Raw genomic sequence first — 21,538 nt, forward strand, 5'->3', positions numbered from 1 at the left:
GCTGTTGCCAGCTGTGTGCTTCCCTTCGTCCTCGGTGGAGCAATGCACTGGTACGTCAGACCCACTTCAGGGAACAGCCTGGGAGGAGCTTCCTTTGACTCCCTCTGGTCATTTAGCTTTCTATGATCTGTTATATTCCGCTTCCAAAGCCAAGGGCAGAATCCCACGGCTGTTCTTCCAGCCACACCCTTCCTAGTGAGCCAAGCACCAGATCGAGCTGTAAGGTCCCCGGGAGCCTACCACAGCTTCTCAGCCTCGGTTCACTGGGGCTGGCCCCTGGGCTGGGAGGCAGGGGATAGCATCTCTGTGGCCAGCTGAGAAGAGTGAAATGTTGGTGGAGGCACATGGAAGAGGGCTGCTGGAGGGCAGGTAACGGAGCAGACCTTTTCTGTCCCCCAGAAGCGTCCCTAGCAGAGGCCCTCTGGTCTTCGGCATGGGTGGGGGTATGAGGAATGGGAGGGGGATCGTGTGGCAGCTGCCCCTTTTTCTCTGTGCCCGCTGACATGTTCTTCAGCATTCAGGTCTTCTTGAACTGTAGGTGTCTCCTGTGTGTTGTGGAAGGTAACATTTTAGGTAGGGGTTGCGGTAAATCGTATCAAAATGTTGCGGGAACTGGATTAGCCTTTAACTCTAAGAGTGCCGTCTCCTCAGCAGTAGAAACGGGGCGATCCGAGCCCAGATGTTGTGCGTTATTAGGTAAACGGCTTACGAAGGGTGGGAGGTGGGGAGGCAGATGGAGTTTTTTGAGATCTTCGAGTAGTATCCAACACAATGAAAACATAAAGAAGTTACTAGAGTCAGAGATTGTGTGGTTGGAAAGGGATGATGTGTTTGGTGATCAAAGAGGCAGGAGCTGATGGAGGAGAACAATGGTGGATAGGGGACGTATCCTTTTTTAAAAAAAAAAATAATCATCACAAGTAGAAGTGTCCTGTACACAGGGAAGGTAGTCTGAAATGAAGTCCGTTGCTAGAATGCCCTCATTTAGGTGTAGAACTCAGAAAGGACATGTCAGATTCTTATAGCACCTTAGCCTACACCCGAATCCCAGTCTTTGGTGGTGATGTTAAGGTTTCAAATGGAGTCATCTGGGGTAGTTCCTGAATGAGTCTCTCACATCATGAAACAGATCGGATCATCCTACTAGATTCAAAGAGGCCTTTGGAGCCCTTGACCCTGAGTCTCTTTGTGTACCTCTGGCGCTTTGATAGACGCTACTGCATCTTCTGGGTCAGCGAAAAACCAGGGTTGTATGGCCAAATAGGTCGTACACCAACAAGTTTCCAGGGCCTGGTGGCTTCCCATTATCACTGGTTCTAAGATTATTTATTTATTTATTTATTTATTTATTTATTTATATTTAATTTATTTTAGCCAGTGGGGAAGGAAGGGAGAAAGGGAGAGAAACATCGGTACCCAAGAGAAAGATTGCTGCCTCTTGCACGTCCCCAGCGAGGGACCTGGCCCACAACCTAGGTATGTGCCCTGACCCGCAATCAACCTCTGGGTTTGCGGGATGACACCCAACCCACTGAGCCACACCAGTCAAGGCATTATCATTCACTTCCGATTGAGCCTTCTGCCTGGTAGGACCAGAGCTGGGCAAGGAAGTCACAGCCATTTCATCTTACACGTTCGCAGGTTTATTTCCTGGTCTGGCCCCGGAGCGGTCTGGTTCTCATCAATGAATGCTCAGATCAGGGAGTCTCGTAATGCCAGAATTGGTGAAGACATGCGATGGCCATCTACATCCTGTGAAAATCATCAGACTCGCCTGGAGATGTTTTTAAGTTACAGCCTTCGAAGCCTCTAGAACTTGTTCTATAGAAACAAAAAATTAGCCTCCCTCAGGTGGCTGTTATTATCAACCAGCAGTAGGAACCACTACATGCAATACATCTGGATCCAGAATATTGAGCAGAACCCTGTCTTTCAGCAAAGTATTGCTCTTGTTAAACTGGTCAAGATTGTTGGTACCCTGGATGACCAGCTCTATGGAGGCAGAGCTTGCCAGAAAGGCAGGGATCAAAGGGTCATTACGTAAGTTGAAGCTGCTGTCATTTTCAATATAGTACATCAAGCCTCTTATTCTTGTTGTTACTTATGAAGGCCCTTGTTTTCTGGAGAACACCCTAGTAACGAGAACTTGGCCTTGGCATCCACCAGAGCACATTCGTGAGGCAAGTAGGCAGGAGGACAGCTCCTCAACTTCCTGGTCTGATGATATTTCTTAGCCATCCTCATGAGCCTGGTATTTCAATGGTCTATCCTGGTTTAGTTATGGAGGTGATTACCTGCCATTCTTAGTTTCATAGGACTGTATTATCATTTACACCTGAGGTCATAATACAACCAGGTACAGGGAATCCTTGATCCATGTCCTTCTCCTCTATTGAACTGGCCAGGTGGGAGTTTAATAGAGAAGTAGGGAGATGAAAAGGTGTACAGTGAGTTCATGGAGGCAAAAGAAGTCATGGTGATGGTGAAGATGTTTGTGACGGTGGTGGTGATGCTGGCGATGGTGGGAATGGTGGTCATCTTAACCACACTGGTGACAGCCGTGATGCAGGAAGGATGGCAACAGTCTAGGCAGGTGCCCCAGATGGCACCTATTGCCTGGGCCTGGCTTTTACTTGATCTTTTTCATGTAATGGATGGTGGTGACTCAGCTACTTTTAAAAGGCTAAGAACAGGGCGAACAATATGTACATCAGTTTCATAAATTAAACAGTTCCTCTTTGACTCACACTCTAATCTCAGAGGCATTAATATTTTACTTCTGTGTGAACTTTCATGGTCCGTGATGGACCATTCTAGCCATATTTGCCTCGGTAAAGGAACCACGAAATGGCTACTGGAACTCATCTGTAAGAAATCATTTTGTAATGTGTAATTGGCATATGTGACAATCGATGAAATTTTTCTGTTTTTTTTCATCAGATCATTTTTTTACACTAATAGAAATGCACTGCACCCTCCCTGAGGCGACATGGCTCCAGCAGAATGATATTTAAGAACATCAAAAGACAAATTATCTACATACTCCATTTTTCCCTTGGGATGTTGATAAGATATTCAGTTAGGGAGTGAAAACAAATAGCAAAAAATGTGATAATGATAGTCTAAACATTAAAATAAAAAAATAGCATTTTGTAGCAGCATGAAAAATTTTCTCTCTGAAGTTTAAAAGGGCTGAAAATGGGGTATTAGAAAAACAGAATGCTTACTAAAGAGAATAAGTCATTTCATTCAAATTCCATTAGAAATATGTTCTACCGCAAACACCCCAATGTACTTTTCAATAAGATAAAATGAATCAATCAACTTATAAACAACCCAGTCTATTAACTAAGATTATTTTACTTTTATTATGTTCCATGTTAGTATTTGTTTTTTCATTATCATCATCGTTCTATTTTTTTTTATTGACCAGTATTATATGCTTGGCACCATGCTGGGCATTTCACACAGCAATCCCGCATGGTATTTGTAAGTCTCTCCATTTTATAGATGGAAAAAAAAACACTGAGGCTCAGAGATTTTTAAGCATTTCATTCAAGAACATAGAGCCAGTAAATGGTAAAGACAAGGATAAAATCAAGATCTGATTAAGACCAAGATTAAGTTCCTAACTGCTATATGATTCTTGTCTACAAGCATACACAATTTACACAGTATTTGAATTCTAGTTTTTTTCTCACTTAACATTATCTCACATATATTTACCAAGTTTGCTACGCAATCACAATCGGAACTCAACATTATGGTACACTGGCCATGATCCTCCACTGGGATGCACTGCCCTCTAGTGGAATTATGTTGATGAAGAGCTTTTCACCTTCCCCCCAACCCCAGGATGGAAAGCAGTTTTCTATTGTGTAACTATTGTTACTATTTTATCTTAAATATGATAAAATGTTAAGAGGCCTTTTTTCTTGTCTCATTTAAGGTAGAGAGATATAGTTATTTTCAATTTTTGAAGGGTGTGCGTGTGAAAAAGTAAAGTGAGCCCCAGGTTAGCTCAGAAATGCACTTCGAAGAATGATACAAGAATTCATTGTTCCTGGTATTGTTGTGATCAACGTGGCTGCTTTGTTCTCTGAAGTAACAGGATATTTCGGGCAGCTTCCTTAAAATTACATTTAAAGGCTTGGGGATACATCAAATTGCGTTAGGACCAGCACTAAAAGACAAAGTAGACTCTTTTGGGATCCGTAAAGAACTTGGAAATACATTTAAAACATGGGAAATTCAAACAGACCAAGATTTGTTTTTCCTCTGAGCTCACACTAATTGCTCGGTTTTAAATATTTTTCTAATAGGTCTCTTTCACTCTGCTGTTGTTAAGAGCATCGCTGTATTGAAATGCACAATTGGATAACCTTGGTTTCATTAGGGAGAACTTTGGTTAATGTCGGATTGTTTTAGAGAAAGCAAATAGTTTTTTTTTTAAAGTGAGTTAGGCCATTATTTCTGCTATTGTTCGTCCAAAAAAGAAGACCTGAGCAAAACTGCTGATGCTATCACATGAAAAAGAGCTGACTGGTGGATCGTAATTGCTTTGCGTGCAGCCAGTGGGACGCACTGTGGAGAGGAGGAAAAACCTGCCAGTTTCATCTTTATTAGAGAGCTGGCTCGTAATTAGATGGCTTTTATGCTTAGTGAATGACAGATATGAAAAAGGAGAAGCAGCCCTGACTGGTGTAGCTCAGTGCATTGCGCATCTTCCTGCAGACTGTGAAGTCGTCAGTTCAATTCCCGGTGAGGGCAGGGCGCAGGCCTGAGTTTCAGGCCAGGTCAGGGGGTGGGGGGGGAGGGTGGCGAGGAGGGGGTGGGGGTGGGGGAGTGGCGAGTGAGAGGCAACTAGTCCCCGTTTCAGTGGCACATGAATGTTTCTCTGCCTTTCCTTCTCCCTCCCTGTCTCTAAAAATAAACAAAAATTTTTAAAACAAACGAGTAACAAAAATGGGCTTAAATGGCATGTAAAATATTTACTCAAAGACAAGAGTTGTTCATGGGTTCTTAAGAGAATTACGTCTCTTCATGACCTACATTAAAATTGTTGATTTCCTCTAACCTTAGATTTCAGGATAGGGGAGAACTTGATCAAAACCTAACAAAAAACAATAGTTTAAGACGAATATACACAAGTTACCCACGCAAAGGAGGTAGAAGTCCAAGACAAAAATGCCCTTGATGTGTAGAGCTATAAGATATGTAAAAATCATGGAATATACATTTAATAAACTCATTTCGTTCACTGATTTACTTTTCTTTTTCAACTTTTTGGAGATATACTAGGCATCTAACACTGGGTAGTTTAAGTGTACAACATGTTGATTTAACACACATATACTGGCCAGCCCCTCATCACTTCACATAATTATTATTTGTCTTTTGTGGTAAGAACATATAAGATCTATTTTCTTAGCAACTTTCAAGTGAATAACACAGTATTGTTAACTATAATCATCGTGTTCTACTATATATTAGACCCCGAAACTTGCTCATAACCTAAAGTGTTTACCCTTTGACCAAAATCTCCCAGTTTTCCCCACCTCCAAGGCTCTGGTAACTACCACTCTTCTTTTCATGAGTTCGGGTCTTTCAAGTTCCAGAAATAAGTGATATCACACAGCACTTGTCTTTCTCTGACTTGCTTCACTCTGTGCCCTCAAGGTCCATCCATATTATCACAAATGGCAGGACTTCTTTTCGTCTCAAGGCTAGATAATATTTCATCATGTATGTACCATATCTTCTTTATACATTTAGCTGTTGATGGACACTTAGGTTGTTTTCATATCTTGGCTATTGTGAACAATGCTACAGTGAATGTTGGAGTGCAGATGTCTTTGAGGTCTTTTTAAAAAATTTTATTGTTGTTCAAGTACCGTTTTCTGCCTTTTCCCCCTCTCTTTGAGGTCTTGACTTCATTCCCTTTGAGTGTACATACTGGTATATACCCCCAGAAGTGACCTAGCTGGATCGTATAGTAATTCTTTTTTTTTTTTGAGGACCCAATTTATATTACCACCAACAGTGCATAAAGGTTCTCTTGTCTCCACAGCCTCACCAACACTTGTCATCTCTTATCAGTTTGATGACAGCCATTCTGACACGTATGAGGTGATTACTCCTCATGATTAGTGATGTCGAACATCTGTTCATGTACCTGTCGGCCACTTTTATGTCTTCTCTGGAAAAATGTCTGTTTACTTCTTCTGCCCATTTGTAATTGGATTATTTGATTTTTGTGTGCTATTGACTCTTATGAGTTCTTTATACATTTTGGATAGTAGCCTCCTACCAAATGTATGATTTGCAAATATTTTCTTCCATTCTGTAGATTGCCATTGTGTGTGTGTGTGGCTGTTCTGTGCATCATAGGATGTTGAGCAGCATCGCTGGCCTCCAACCACCAGATGCTGTAGCAACCTCTGCTCCCCCCACCAACTGTGGGCATTTTCAACATCATCAAAACACTTGTGCGTATGGTATGGCTGTTCTACTAAGAGATGGCATAATAATACAATATGGCAGATTCTGTTTTCCAAAGATGCTTGCCTATATGTGCATATCTATTTTGTATCCTACTTGCTCTTCTTAGAGTGTGACCATGATGTGCCCCATCATGGTCACACTCTAAGAAGAGCAAGTAGGATACAAAATATATATACACATATAGGCAAGCATCTTTGGAAAACAGAATCTGCCATATTGTATTATTATGCCATCTCTTAGTAGAACAGCCATACCATACGCACAAGTGTTTTGATGATGTTGAAAATGCCCACAGTTGGTGGGGGGAGCAGAGGTTGCTACAGCATCTGGTGGTTGGAGGCCAGCGATGCTGCTCAACATCCTATGATGCACAGAACAGCCTCACCAACACTTGTCATCTCTTATCAGTTTGATGACAGCCATTCTGACACGTATGAGGTGATTACTCCTCATGATTAGTGATGTCGAACATCTGTTCATGTACCTGTCGGCCACTTTTATGTCTTCTCTGGAAAAATGTCTGTTTACTTCTTCTGCCCATTTGTAATTGGATTATTTGATTTTTGTGTGCTATTGACTCTTATGAGTTCTTTATACATTTTGGATAGTAGCCTCCTACCAAATGTATGATTTGCAAATATTTTCTTCCATTCTGTAGATTGCCATTGTGTGTGTGTGTGGCTGTTCTGTGCATCATAGGATGTTGAGCAGCATCGCTGGCCTCCAACCACCAGATGCTGTAGCAACCTCTGCTCCCCCCACCAACTGTGGGCATTTTCAACATCATCAAAACACTTGTGCGTATGGTATGGCTGTTCTACTAAGAGATGGCATAATAATACAATATGGCAGATTCTGTTTTCCAAAGATGCTTGCCTATATGTGTATATATATTTTGTATCCTACTTGCTCTTCTTAGAGTGTGACCATGATGTGCCCCATCTGTCAATGGAGGTATATGGGCAAGGAGGGAGATCTGTGTTCCTTTTCCTTGGACCTGGGTGGAACTTTGGAACTGCCCCATCCAATATAAGGCGGCAGATATGACACTGTGTCACTGAGGCTAGATTATAAAGGCAATACAGCTTCCCCTTGGCTCTCTCTCTGGGTGCTTGCTCTTAGGCCCTCTCCACCATGGGGTGGGGAGCCCAGGCCCTGTGGAGAGGTTGTGAGTGGGTGTTGGCCCAGCCTCTGCCACAGCCGCACCCAACACCAGACACGTGAATAAAAGAGACGTCAGATGGTCTCAACCCCCAGCCTTCATGTCTTGAGCTGAGGCCCCAGACGTTGTAGAGCAGAGCCAAACTGCCCCTGTCTGAACTCCAGGTCCCCAGAAACCATAACCACAGCACCTTTTAAAAATCTGAAGCCACTGTGTTTTGAGGTAATTTCTTACACAGCAATGGATAACTAAAACATGTAGAACAAATCAGATCCCTCCCCCAGAACCCATAACATATAAATAAATAATAAAGAGAGTCTAATATGACTAGGTTAGGATTAAGATGAGCCTAAGCCACTAAACCCACAGACATTCCAAGAAGAAAGGAATCTCAATCTTCCTGAGTTTCGCTAAAAGCAAAACAATCAAAACAACCAGACCTATCCAGACTCTTCCTTATTCTGCCATCTTTATCTCTAGTTCACAAAAACATCATCATACTGATTTATGGTATGGCAAGCACAGTCAAATCAATTAACATTTTGGGGGGGAGGGTTTATTCCTACAAGCAAGCCACATGCAGCTGCTGGAAACACGTGAACTAAAGGCCGTGGGTTTAGTTTTATTTTTCAAGCCACATGGGTGTATCCGCCTGCTACAAATAAGAGACCTGGAAAAGTCAGACTATAATATAAAAGTCATCTCCAGGATAATTGCAAACTCTGAACAGTGATATCTCTTGGAATTAAGTGACTTTAAAGTTTCAGGGCAAGATAAATTAGTTAACTTTTTATAGTACTTTATTAGTTAAGAAAGATTTTTTCAGTTTCAAGTAATAGAAAATCCAACTAATAATGGCCTAAATAAGTGCTTATTTTTCTCCTGTAGTAAGAAATTTGGAGATTGAGGCTGTTGACATTGGTTCAGAGGTATACCATTATTAGGTACTAGGCCAACACTTCTGTGATTCTCTTTACCTTTCCTTATGCCTCTTGAACTGTGGTCACATTATGGCTGCGGTAGCTCTGGACTTTGCATCTGTGATCAAGGCTTGAAGAAGGTGAAAAGGAAAGAGGTGGTACTGTTACAGAACTGACACAAGGTGGGTGTACAATAAACTGTTTCTGAAAGGACCCCCTACTAGGTTTGCTATGCCTGTTGCCAGAGGAAAGACATCTCTCAACGCCAGAGATTTGTGAAAAGGAAGGAAATATTTATTTAAAAGCTATATAGACTTAGAGTAGTGACTTAATGTCTTCATTAAAATACTAAAGTCCTTTAGAATACCCACAGATGCACACAGTCTATCATTCTCCCTCTGCCCTGGTCTGGGGTATCTCAGAAAAAGAAGTAGAAGTCTATGATTCAGGCTCCTGGCACCATCAGCTGTGTCACCGCCACAATCTCCAGTGAATCCAAAGCCAGTGGCACCTTCTCATGGCCCACCAGCAAGAGTCCTTCCATCCCTTTTCTTCCAGGCAAAGTCTCTCCTGCTTCCTAAGCCACACGGTCCCCGCTCTGCCAAAACCATGTGGTTCTCCCCTTCGACAAAGCCACAGGGGCTCTCTCCTTGTATGGCTGCCGAGTCTGGGTTTAAATCCCTATGCCGGACTTTCTCTGCACCCCCATTTCTGACTCCTCCCACAATCAGTTACACCTGCCAGCATTCCTGTATTCTTCCAGGTTTACTGGGCTGCCGTCATAAGTCTGGGCAGGTGGGCCCCATGGCATGGAGCCAGTCTTCTCCAAGCTCTCACACAGGTGCTGTCACCAGGGGGAGCTGCCCCCCAGTTACATCTTGGGTGGAAGTCACTTCCATCCCCCTGGTTCAAAGCAAGGCCACAGTTTTTTAACATATCTATGGAACCAGTTAAAGGTTGCATATATGTTAAATGACCATGCCAGAGGTTAGCCGCAAAGCTGTTGCTATGCAAAACAACACTCAATGGCCCTGCTCCATGTGTCCCTTCCCCCAACTCACACCTGTGGGGGGAAGGAGAGAAGACATCCTATATATCTTTCTAATATTTCCTGGGCACCTTGCGTTCTAGACCCCATTCCAAATCCCTATTTGGGGCCCGACTCTTGGCTGCACCCTGTTACGGTGCTAGCAGATTTCTCCTTGTGTCTTATTGGAAAAATATCCCAAGTATAAGTATGAGTGTGTCCATAAACAGATGAATGAATAAAGAAGATGTGGTATATAGACACAATGGAATGTTATTCAACGTTAAGAAGAAGAAAGTCTTGTCATTTGGGACAACATGGATAGGCCTGGAGGGCATCGTGCTGAGTGAAATAAGTCAGAGAAAGACAAATACTGTGCACTGTCGCTTAGAGACAGAATCTGAAAGAGGATTTGGCTTTCACACCCTGTATGGTAGAGGCAAATGAGGGAGAAGTTGGTTAGAATGAGGTGTTCAAAGACTGACATTGCATTGTCTGAAATAACTATAAAAATGACAGTTTATCATGGTCAAATATTCATAAAATTGTTGCCCAATAGAATGCATAGATATAGAGGGCCTACTGATGCGGACTCCGGCCAGCAGGGTCCGTGTGTTGTGGCTGCGACAAACAAATTCACGCGGACTACACAAGTCCTGTGGAGAAAAAGGGATGGCATGACTGCTCTCTAAGTGAGAGAGGGGGCCCTGGCCCCTGCCTAGATAGGCTTTTATTGCTTTTCTGGGTACCTTACATTGAGGATGGTCCTCATTTACTATGCACAGAGGTAATTATCTTCATTGGAGGTAATTACCTTTTACAGATAACAAAGGAAAGAATGCTGCTAATTACTTCAAAGAGAAGAATGTTTCAGATCAAAGGGAAAAGTGGTTGAACTGGTTACATTCCATACTTGGGAGGTTTTAGCACAGAGTTTAGGAAGTTAAAAATGCTTTGCTGCCTCAATTTAGGGCGAGGGAGTTTTAGCAAAAAGCAAGCCTCAAAGCAGCCTAGGTACAATGCAGGTCTGATTCCCCATGGGAAAGCTGATCGGTGGGCTTGGCTTCTGTGTGCCGCCTCACTCTCTGCCAGTTTTCTGAATCAGGGGCTGGGCTACATTCACCATGCCATGTGGAACTGTTCTATACACTTAAACTCACCCATATGATTATAACCTATATACATATACATCTCAGGTTCCAAAATTGTGAATTTTTCATTGGTCAATCAGTATAATTACAGTATAATCCCATTCTTTTGTGAAAAATAAATATGAAAAACAGACTTCAAAATAATGTAGAATAGTGACATATCAAAATATTGATGGAATTATGCATCTTCTCCCTTTATAGTTTCTCACTTTTCTGCAATAAAATGTATAAACTGTGAAAAGAAAAAAAACCCAGTAGTATGTAGAATTAGTATTCAAAATGTTTAACTTTTAAAAAGATAAATCAATGAGAGATAGTCTCTCTTTAGATTGGTATCTAGTCTTTCCAATTGATACACACACTTGAACATTTGATATGTTTCAAAATCCTAATATATGGTAGTATTATCCCATTTAATCCAAACAATTATGTGAGAAAGTTGCTACAGAAAAAGCTTCACTTCCCATGTACTTATACATAATACTCAAATTTACAGTGTTAAACGTGAAAGCAACAATCACCCACTCACTAATGAACACCAGCAAACCTCAGCCAGTCAGACATTGTTCTCCACTGGAAAACAACAAATATTCCTGTCTAACACATCCATGTGTTTGTGTTTTTCATTGATTATTTTTGACTTACTGAAGAATATGATTTCTGTGCCTCTATTCATCTGAAAGATGGGGGTGTAATTGTATTTACTTCATGGAATTAATGAGCATTTTAAGTGAATACATATCTGGCACACTTTGAGCCATATACCTAAAAGTAATAGCTTTTAAAATCATTACATGCTTGAGTATAAAGGTTGAATAAATATTGCGTATATGAGCTCAGGGGCTTTTTAAGGGTTTGAAAGAAAAATAGCACTATCAGCATAGTGACAATATTTAAAGCCACAGGACTGGAAAAAGTCACCTAGAGGGGAGTTTTGGTCAAGTATCTGGAGAAAACAGAAGATGCTACAAGCACATTAGTGAACTGGTCCCAAGCATTAGGAACCTTATTTGCCGAACCATTGACCTAACTCCACAGAAAAACTTGGCTCTTGATGCTTACTTAAGATGTTCCCAAATGTCTTTTCTGTAACAAGTCAAAGGAAAAAATCTCACTTTGAAGTTGGCCTGGGGTAAAAGTTTTGTTGCCACATGAATTAGCTCATTTTCCTTTACTGGACAATGGGAACTATGTGAACCATAAATTTTACCTTTGGGGATTAGTTGCCACAACTTCAAGCTAAATTCAACATTTATCTCAAGTCTCTAATTCACCAATTTCCAGTACTATTTCACTGCTTGTTGTAATGGATATTTATTGTTCCCGTTTTTTGTGGTCTGATTTAATTTTGTAAAGTCACTCCAAATGCTTTGTGAAGGAGAATTGGTGCAAAAACAGTGGCAGAGGAACGACTCTGACAAATGGCTTCTGTCTACCATTTCCCTCACTGGGGCTGGCACCACTCACTGCCCTGCTCAGCCCCTTGGACCGGCTTCCCTTTGTTCCTAACGGGTCAGACTGCTCCCCGCCGCTAGGCCCTCACGTCCCCTCTTTCCTCGGCTCAGGACACACCTTACCCTACTCTTCTTGGAGCCCAAACCTGCTCCTCTGTAAGTTCCAGATTAAATACCAGTGGTTCAGGAGAGTCTTGTTCCTCTCTACATATTTTTATAGATCCTGAATTTTTTCCCCCCATGGCACTTATTATTAAAAGTTTTGATTTTGGGGGGGACAACCATCATCTTCTTTTAAAAACTCTCTTTATCCCTGGCTGGTGTAGCTCAGTGGATTGAGCATGAGCTGTGAATCAGAGGGTTGCTAGTTCAATTCCCAGTCAGCGTATATGCCTGGGTTGCAGGCCAGGTCCCCAGTTGGGGCCATGAGAGAGGCAACCACACATTGATGTTTCTTTCCCTCTCTTTCTCCCTCTCTTCCCCTCTCCCTAAAAATAAATAAAATCCTTTAAAAACAACTTTCTTTAGCTTTTGCGTTCCTATTTATTTAAGAACAAAGTCTCAATCAGTATTCACATTTGAAGGTAACTGGAGTCCAGCCTCTCTCCTCTGTTTATAGTCCCTTAATATATACGGGTCAAACAGCTACAGGTCAGGCAAATCGGGTGTTTTTAAATAAGACCCTGCAAAGTGATAACAGAATGAAACAAATACCAACTTCAAAAACATTTTTGCTATTTCTTTCTCTCTGAAATATTCAGTCCATATTTGAATTTCCCCAATTGTGCATGAAAAGCCTTTTACAGCTGTTTCCAATCCTGGGTCAGCTTGAGGTTCACATATTACATGTGATTTTTGTGTCTCTTTAGAGTCTTTTATTCTAAAAAAGTCTCTCCGTGGTTTTCAGGGTATTGACTGTGTGGAATCCAGGTTAATGTTCCATTTTCTGGGTTTGCCACATTGCTTCCTGACAGTGTTGCTTAAATGATTCCTCTCTTTTGTTTTCTTTATAAGCTGGAAGTTAGGTCTAGAGCAAGGCTATCTAATAAAAATACAGCATAAGCCACATATGTAGTTTAAAATAGTCTAGTAGCCACATTTAAAAATGTAAAAAGAAACAGATTAAATTAATTTAAGAAAGATATTTAGCCCTGACCAGGTAGTTTAGTTGGTTAGAGTGTCATCCTGAAAAACACCAAGGTTGTGGGTTCGACCCCTGGTCAGGGCCGAATGTGATTTCAACTCCTTCACAGTTAAGAAGTAAGTGTTGCATTTACACAGTCCTAAATTTATTTCAGCCCTTTAACGGCAAGGCCGAGGCTGATGTGGCCCCCGGTGAAAATGAGTTCAATGCCCCTGGTCTAATCTGTCACATTGAACAGTGAGGTCTAGAGCCTTGATTAGATTCGGGTTGAACTCTTTCGGTAGGAAAGCTGCAGGGGTGATGTTGTGTTCTTCCCTTTACACAACATACGGCGTCTCTAATACCTGTGCCCTGCTATTTGTGATGTGAAGTTTGATCACTCGGATAAAGGTTTGCTGCCAGAATTCTCCACAATAAGAGGTTAATTTTTTCCCTTTCTAACGTGGAGAATAACTTATAGGTGTTCTTTGGCACCGTGGCTCCATCTTTGGTGCGTTTCGCTCGGTGATCCTTGGGGGAAACAACTATGATGCTGCCAGTTACAGAATAGTAATTTTCTATAATTTCTCTTAGATCATTAGTTGGCAGTTTTCTGCAGAAAGAAAACAAATACCGTATATACTACTAACTGGAAGGTGTTGTTTACATCAGGGATTCTCTTTACTCCTTTTCCTTAGGAGGTAAGGACAGCAGAGCATCCACGCAGACACCTCACAGGAGTGGAAGTGCCCTGTCGCGGTAAGCAGCCCAGGCGAGGTACGGAATAAGTAGAGATCAGGAAGATGAAGAGATCAGGAAGATGAATGTATTGTTTAAGGTAAGGCTGGCTACAGTAGCAAATAAATGTCAATGTTGCACTGGCTTCACACCTAAGACTTTACTTTTGCTCATTTGAAAGTCCTCTGTGGGTGCTCCTGTTTAAAGGTGGTCTTTCTCCAGGCTGTGTGATTCAAGGACACGGGCTCCTGCCATCTTGTGGCTCTGGCACTACCTAAGGCCTTGAAGTCCCTGCATATGACCTGAAGGGAAAGAAAGAGTTCAACAGGCTATTCACCTCTTAACTGCCTTCACCTGGAAATAAAACCATAATCTCCACTTGTATGTGGTAGTGAGAGTATGTCAGAGGTCCCCACTTATATGCAAGGTGGGGGGTGGGGCTGAAAAATGTAGTTCCTGGAGCACACCTTCTTTCCAGAAATACCTATTTTCTGTAAAGGGGACAGTTAATTGCTTCTCGGCGTTTTGGCTAAGATCAAGTGTAAAGGGGACAGTTAGCCATCACTGCTACACTGCAGCTGAGAGACCATTCATTGGCCAAGGATGGAAGAGTGCTGGCTTTTTCTTCTTTCTACCCCACCAGTGGCAAGCAAATCTTATTTTATTTTTTACTCTGCATAGGAATAGGTAAAAGTCTTTTAAAGTGTCCATGAACAGCTATAATTGCTACTTCAAAACAGAAAAAGGAAGGAAGGAAGGAAGGAAAGAAGGAAGGAAGGAAGGAAGGAAGGAAGGAAGGAAGGAAGGAAGGAAGGAAAAGAAAGAAAGAAAGGAAGAAAGAAAGAGAAAAAAGAAAACCACAGGGGTGAGTATAGGAGGCATAGAAAAATACCTCATGAGTTGTTTCACCAAATGCAGTTGTGGGGAAAAACAGATACAGGAAACTGCAGGAGTTATCTAAAGTGAGACAGATTTATTACATTTCTACACCATCAGTTTTCCATGGGCGAGGTGTTTAAAGCACTTACTGGTACATACATGATATTCAGAGTCTGAAATGTAAACATAACCTTAAGATATTATCTGCTAAATAACTGCATGTATACTAATTCTCATATATTTCAGATATCTGTTGTCCTGCGATCTTGGCCTTCATAGTCACACACCTAACAAGGTCATATCTATGGATTTAATAAATATTTATTAAATGTCTCCCAAGTGTCAGAGACTGAACTAGGTGTTGAAGGTACCTTGTGAATACGAATTACACAATCACTGCCCTTATTAAGTTTATGGTCTGGTGGGAAAACAGACATTAAGCTAATAATTACCCTTCCTTCCCCAAATCGAATTATTTCCGTGATAACAAATGCTATGAAGAAAAAGTTCAGGGTTTATGAGATTATAATTGGAAGGGGAGGCTCCAGGGCACATGTTCCTGAAGTTATGGCACTTAATCTGGGAGCTGGAAGGCGAGTAGGTTTGGCTGCATAGAGAGTAGGAAAAAAAGCCTTCTAAGCAGTGGAAAGAGTAAATTTGAAGGCCTGGTGGTGAGGAAGAGTTTCTCAGGTTAAGACAAAGGCCAGTGTGGGGGGGCCTGGGAGGGACAGGGAGTGAAACCACCTACAGTGGGTAGGGGGAGGGCAGGGGTCAAATCACACAGGGTCTTGTAGGTCAAGCTAAGGATTTTTAACTTTAGCCTAAAAATAAGAGGGGAAATCTGGAAAGATGTAAGACACATAGGTGTCTCATGATTATAGTCGTATTTTTAAGAAGACCAGTAGTAGCTATGGGTTGGCCAAACAGTCTGTATGTTTTTTTTCCCCATAAAATAAAAGACACTTTTTTTCATTTTCACTAACAACTTTATTGAGTTGGATACTTTGAGTATGTTGGCTATCTCTCGCATGGACCAATGTTGATTGTTGTCAATTAATGTCTCAATTTGATTGCTATCGACTTCAATGGTTCTAACCCTGACTGTGGAGCATCGTCCAGCAAGAAATCTCCAGCATGAAACTTGGAAAACTACTTTCGACACATTTGATGAGTCATAGCATCTTCTCTACACACTGCACAAATCTTTTTTTTGCATTTCAGTTGTGTTTTTACCCTTCTTTTTTTTAAAAAAATGTTTTTTTAATTTTATCTTTATAGGGGAAGGGAAGGAGAGAGGGAGGGAAATATCCATGTATGGTTGCCTCTGCCCGGGACAGACAATATATCGTGTGTCCCCTGCCAGGAACTGGCCTGCAACCCAGGCATGTGCCCTGACTGGGAATCGAACTGTGATCCCCTGGTTCACAGGCCCGCACTCAATCCACTGAGCTACATCAGCCAGGGCTTGTTTTTACCCTTCTTGAAATAACAAAGCATAATATGGCAAAAATGTTGCACGTTTTCTTCTATCTTCAATATTAAAATGGCTACACAAAAATTCATCAGTTTTAAAAAAATGTTATTTATTTACCTTTTAGAGGGGAAGGGAAGGAGAGAGGAAGAGAAACATCAATATATGATTGCTTCTCGTGCATCCCCTGCTGGGAACTGGCCTGCAACCCAGGCATGTGACCTGACTGGGAATCGAACCACGATCGTCTGGTTTGCAGGCCCGCGCTCAATCCACTGAGCTACACCAGCCAGGGCTAAATTTATCAGTTTTGATGGGGTTTTTTGCATACTGATATGACAGCTGTCACAATACATTCTAACAAAATTGTTTTGAATTAAGTTAAAGACAACTAAGCTCTACTAGTACTATCTTACAGAAAACAAACAAATAAACTTTTTGGCCAACCCAATATTTTACAATGATTAAAGCAGTACTTGGACTTCCAGCCAAGATAGAGGCATAGGTAGACACACTGTTCCTCCTTGCACAACCAGAAGAAGGACAACAAATTTAAAAACAAACAAAAAAAAAACAACCAGAACTACCAGAAAATCAAATTGTATGGAAGTCCAATAACCAGGGAGTCAAAGAAGAAACATTCATCCAAACTGGTAGGAAGGGTGGAGATGGGCAGCCAGGCAGAGAGGACTGGCAGCAAGGGGGCAGCTGGCAGACCTGGCAAGGCAGTGGCTTGTGGACTGGACAGTCCCACATTCACGTGCAGATAAACCAGGAGGGCCAACTGGGGAGTGAGACAGACCATACAACTCAGGCTCCCAGCAAGGGAAATAAAGCCTCAAACCTCTGACTGAAAACACCTGTGGGGGTTGAGGCGGCAGTGGGAGAAACTCCCAGCCTCACAGGAGAGTTTGTTGGAGAGACCCACAGGGTCCTAGAACGTACACAAGCCCACCTACATGAGAATCAGTACCAGAGGGGCCCACTTTGCTTGTGGGTAGCAGGGAAAGTGACTGAAAACCAGCAGAGAGCAGAGCAAGGGCACTGTTCCCTTTTGCACCCCTCTCCCCGCCACAGTATCACAATGCAGGGATGTGGGTTGCCGCGCCGTGGTGAACACCTAAGGCTCCACCCCTTATATGTAACAGGTGTGCCGAGACACACAAATAATAGCCCAAATGAAAGAACAGATCAAAGCTCCAGGAAAAATGCAGCTAAGCACCGAAGAGATATCCAAACTGTCAGATGCACAGTTCAAAGCACTGGTGATCAGAATGCTCCAGGAACTCACTGGGTACTTCAGCAGCATAAAAAAGACCCAGGCATCAATGAAGGTTACATCGTGTGAAATAAAGAAAAATATACAGGGAATCAACAGTGACAGGAAGGAAACCAGGACTCAAATCAACAGTTTGGAGCAGAAGGAAGAAAGAAACATTCCACCCGAACAGAATGAGGAAAAAAGAATTTAAAAAAACGAGGAGAGGCTTAGGAACCTCCAGGATATCTTTAAATGTTCCAACATCCAAATCATAGGGGTGCCAGAAGGAGAAGAGGAAGAGCAAAAAGTTGAAAACTTATTTGAAAAATAATGAAGGAGAACTTCCCCAGTCTGGCAAAGAAAATACTTTCAGGAAGTCCAGGAAGCTCAGAGAGTCCCAAAGAAGTTGAACCCAAAAAGGAACACACCAAGGCACATCATAATTACATTTCCCAAGAATAAAGATAAGGAATCTTAAAAGCAGCAAGAGAAAAGGAGTTCCCTATAAAGGAGTTCCCATTAGACTATCAACTGATTTCTCAAAACAAACAAAGAAGCAAACAAACAAACCCAAAAAGAACCTTGCTGGCAAGAAGGGCCTGGAAAGAAGTATTCCAAGTCATGAAAGGTAAGGACTTACATCCAAGATTACTTTATACAGCAAAGCTATCATTTATAATAGAAGGGCAGATAAAGTGCTTCCCAGATAAGGTCACGTTAAAGGAGTTCATCATCACCCAGCCCTTATTATGTGAAATGTTAAAGGACTTATCTAAGAAAAAGAAGATAAAAAATATGAACAAGAAAATGAAAACGAACTCACAGCTATTAACAACTGAACCTAAAAAATGAAGGCAAAGACAAACTAAGCAAACAACTAGAACAGGAACAGAATCAGAAATGGAGACCACATAGAAGGTTATTATCAGTGGGGGAGCAAGAGAGGGAAAAAAGGGGAAAAGGTACAGAGAATAAGTAGTGTAAATGGTAGGTAGAAAATAGGGGGCCTTAAGAGTAGTATAGGAAATGTAGAAGCCAGATAACTTATATGTATGACCCATGGACATGAACTAAAGCGGGGAATGCAGGTGGGAAGGGGTGTGCAGGGCAGAGGGGAATAAAGGGGGGAAATGGGACAACTGTAATAGCATGATAAAATATATTAAAAATAAATAAAAGCTGAGCACGTAAAGCTACAGCAAATATTTAAGGTCAGTAAACTATAAAATAAAACAAAGAAGTACTGGCAGATAAATTGCAATTCGGTACACATAAGAGAAAATCCAACATGGGACCCAAATATATATACAGGAAATTTGTATATGGTGACTATGATATATCAAATAAGTGGGGAAGAAAGAGTGGATTACTTCATATTTTTGATACTTGAGTAGGCTTCCAGAGAAAAAATAAAGTTGAAATTTTAAGGACATAATATGATGTCATAAAAGACCCAGAAGTTATAGGAGAAGTATAGTATAATTATACCGGTTGCAGAATGCCTTTTCTGAGTAGGTTTCAAAATCTAGATATCCTAACAGTGATCAAAGCCCTGGAGAGAGGGCGGTGGATGGCTTCAAGGCATATTTCGGAGCTGTAATCAGCAGGAGAAGGTGATTATTGAAGGGACCTGGTGAAAGAGGGAGAGAGTAAAAAGCTATCAAGGGTGGATTAATAACTTTCACCCACTGCAGTTTGGGGAATCCAGGGGCTAGTGGTGCTGCCTACAGAGATGGGGGAAAAGGGAGGAGGGGATATTGCAGAGATGGTTAAAAAATTTCAGCTTTCAATTAAAACATTTTATGCTTTAAAGGACGCCAACAAGGAAGTGAAAAGACAATACAGAGACAAGCTATTTGAAAATCTGATAAGGGATTGTATTCAGCATGTGTAAAGAACTCTTAAAACTCAATAATAAAAAGACAACCTAATTAAAAAAAAGGCAAAAAATTTGAATAGACATTTCTCCAGAGCAAATATATGAATGGCCAATAAGCACATGAAAAGATATTCAACATCATTAGTCATTAGGGAAATGCAAAAAAAACCACAATGAAATACTACTTCGTATCCACTAGGATGGCTATAATCAAAAGCATAGATAAGAAATTTCAGTGAGGATGTGGAGAAATTGGAACCTTCACACGTTACTGGTAGGAATGTTCAATGGTACAGCACTTGGGAGAACAGTCTGGTAATTTCTCGATATGTTAAGCATAGAGTTGCCATATAACTCCACAACTCCACCCCTGGGTGTTTACCCAAGATAAAAGAAAACATATGGCCTCACAAATCCGTATACACACACATTTATAGCAGCAGCACTTATAATAACCAAAATGTGGAAACCACCGCAAAGTCCATCAACTAAATGCATACTGAATGTGGAATATTCATACAAGAGAATTTTTGGCAATAAAAAGAAACGAAGAACTGATACAAGCTACAACAGAGGTAAACCTCAAAAAACATGAAGTGAAAGAAATCAGTTATAAAGGTCACACTGTATATAAAAATAGAGAGAGAGAGAGAGCGCGCATATTGTGCACCGTATATATATGAAATATAGGTAAGTCTGTAGAAGCAGTAGATTAGTGATTGTCGGGCTGGGAGGAAAAGGAGGGAAAGGGAGATTGGGGAGTGACTGCTAATAGTTGCAGGGGTTCATTTTGAGGGTCACGAAATGTTCAAAAATTAGATTATAGGGTTGATTGAACAACTCTCTACATACATTTTAACAACATTGATTTGTGTATTTTAAACAGGTGAGCTATATAATATGTAAATTACTTTAACGATCCTAAACAAGCATGTGAATTCTTATAGAACTTTGTTCTTGTGTACTTGGGGTAAAGAAGGTGTGCGAACAAGTTTGGAGGAAATCAGAAGCCCAAGAGTTTAGGGAAGGATAGGAAGATGGAGATACGGACTACATTTCTTTCTCTAGACTGGGGGAGCGGGGCCACGCCCCTTTCCTGTTTCCTAGCAACCAGCGCCCTTAAGGGACTCCTCCTGGAGCCTTGTCGCTTCGTAACTTCCGCTCCGCGGCAGGAAGTGGTCATAACCGGCGGCTTTCCCAGGAGTTCAGCGTTTGTGGTGTGTAGCAGCTGAAGTTATTTCCCTGGATCTGGCGTTCTCCCTCGCTCTCCCGAGTTTCACCTTGCCGCCTGGTGGTGAGGACCTCGAGGGTCTGGAAGTCCGCGCTGGAGGAAGACGAGGCCCGAGAACGCGTGGCCTTCAGGGCTGAATAGGGGGGCTGGCGGGGGCAACTCCCTGGGTATCTGTGCAATCATTTCAACCTGGCTTTTTCTGTGTACTGCGTCCCTGAGAGCTTCCCCCAGTGCTACGCGGCGGACACCTGGGGTTTGTGGAGGTTGGGATTTTTTTGCGCCTCTCTCCCAACATCCCGCCTCTTGCCTTCGAAGGAAGACCCCCTCGTAGAGAAGACTCACCCGGCTGTCGACTCTCTTCCCTGCCGTGAAGTGACCCACCATGACCCTAGTGTGAGCTAATGGCCGACCTGTGATACTTTGCAGAGTCCTAGGGTAAATGTTTATATGTGTGTGTGTGTGTGTGTGTGTGCGTCTTTTATTTCCTGCAGAATCTGAGCTAGGAGAAAAGCCTGGGCTGTATTTGGCAAGTGGCTGTATTTGGAAAGCAGTGTGTGTTTTGGTTTACTTTTTTGTGTGTGTTTTGGTTTACTTTTTTCCTTTTAACGTCTTTGCCAGGGGTCTCCCCTGTGGTGGTAGCAGACCAGACAACTTTGTGCCTTCTGTTAGCTGGGTGGGAAGGAACACTGGAATTAGTCTGGAAAGGCCCAGGAGGTACCGATTTTTGGGTCTTAGCCT

The 21,538-nt window shown here is 41.9% G+C and overlaps 1 protein-coding gene across 8 annotated transcripts in view; it reads left to right on the forward strand.

The window, feature by feature from the left end:
- The first annotated feature begins 20,737 nt into the window (after nt 1–20,737).
- The window catches only part of PIK3R4 (phosphoinositide-3-kinase regulatory subunit 4), a 68,675-nt gene continuing 67,874 nt past the window's right edge, over nt 20,738–21,538 (forward strand). For 3 of the 8 annotated variants that reach the window (XM_037061300.1, XM_037061308.1, XM_037061302.1), the window contains exon 1: nt 20,752–21,235. The gene's annotated coding sequence lies outside the window, so the exon portion shown is untranslated. Of the gene's footprint in view, nt 21,236–21,538 lie in introns of all 8 variants that reach the window. The other 5 variants (XM_037061303.1, XM_037061304.1, XM_037061306.1 and 2 more) reach the window with 4 other exon arrangements.

This window comes from Sturnira hondurensis, unplaced genomic scaffold (assembly GCF_014824575.4).
Source record: "Sturnira hondurensis isolate 20B ecotype Veracruz unplaced genomic scaffold, ASM1482457v3 Scaffold0013299, whole genome shotgun sequence".
NCBI lineage: Eukaryota > Metazoa > Chordata > Mammalia > Chiroptera > Phyllostomidae > Sturnira > Sturnira hondurensis.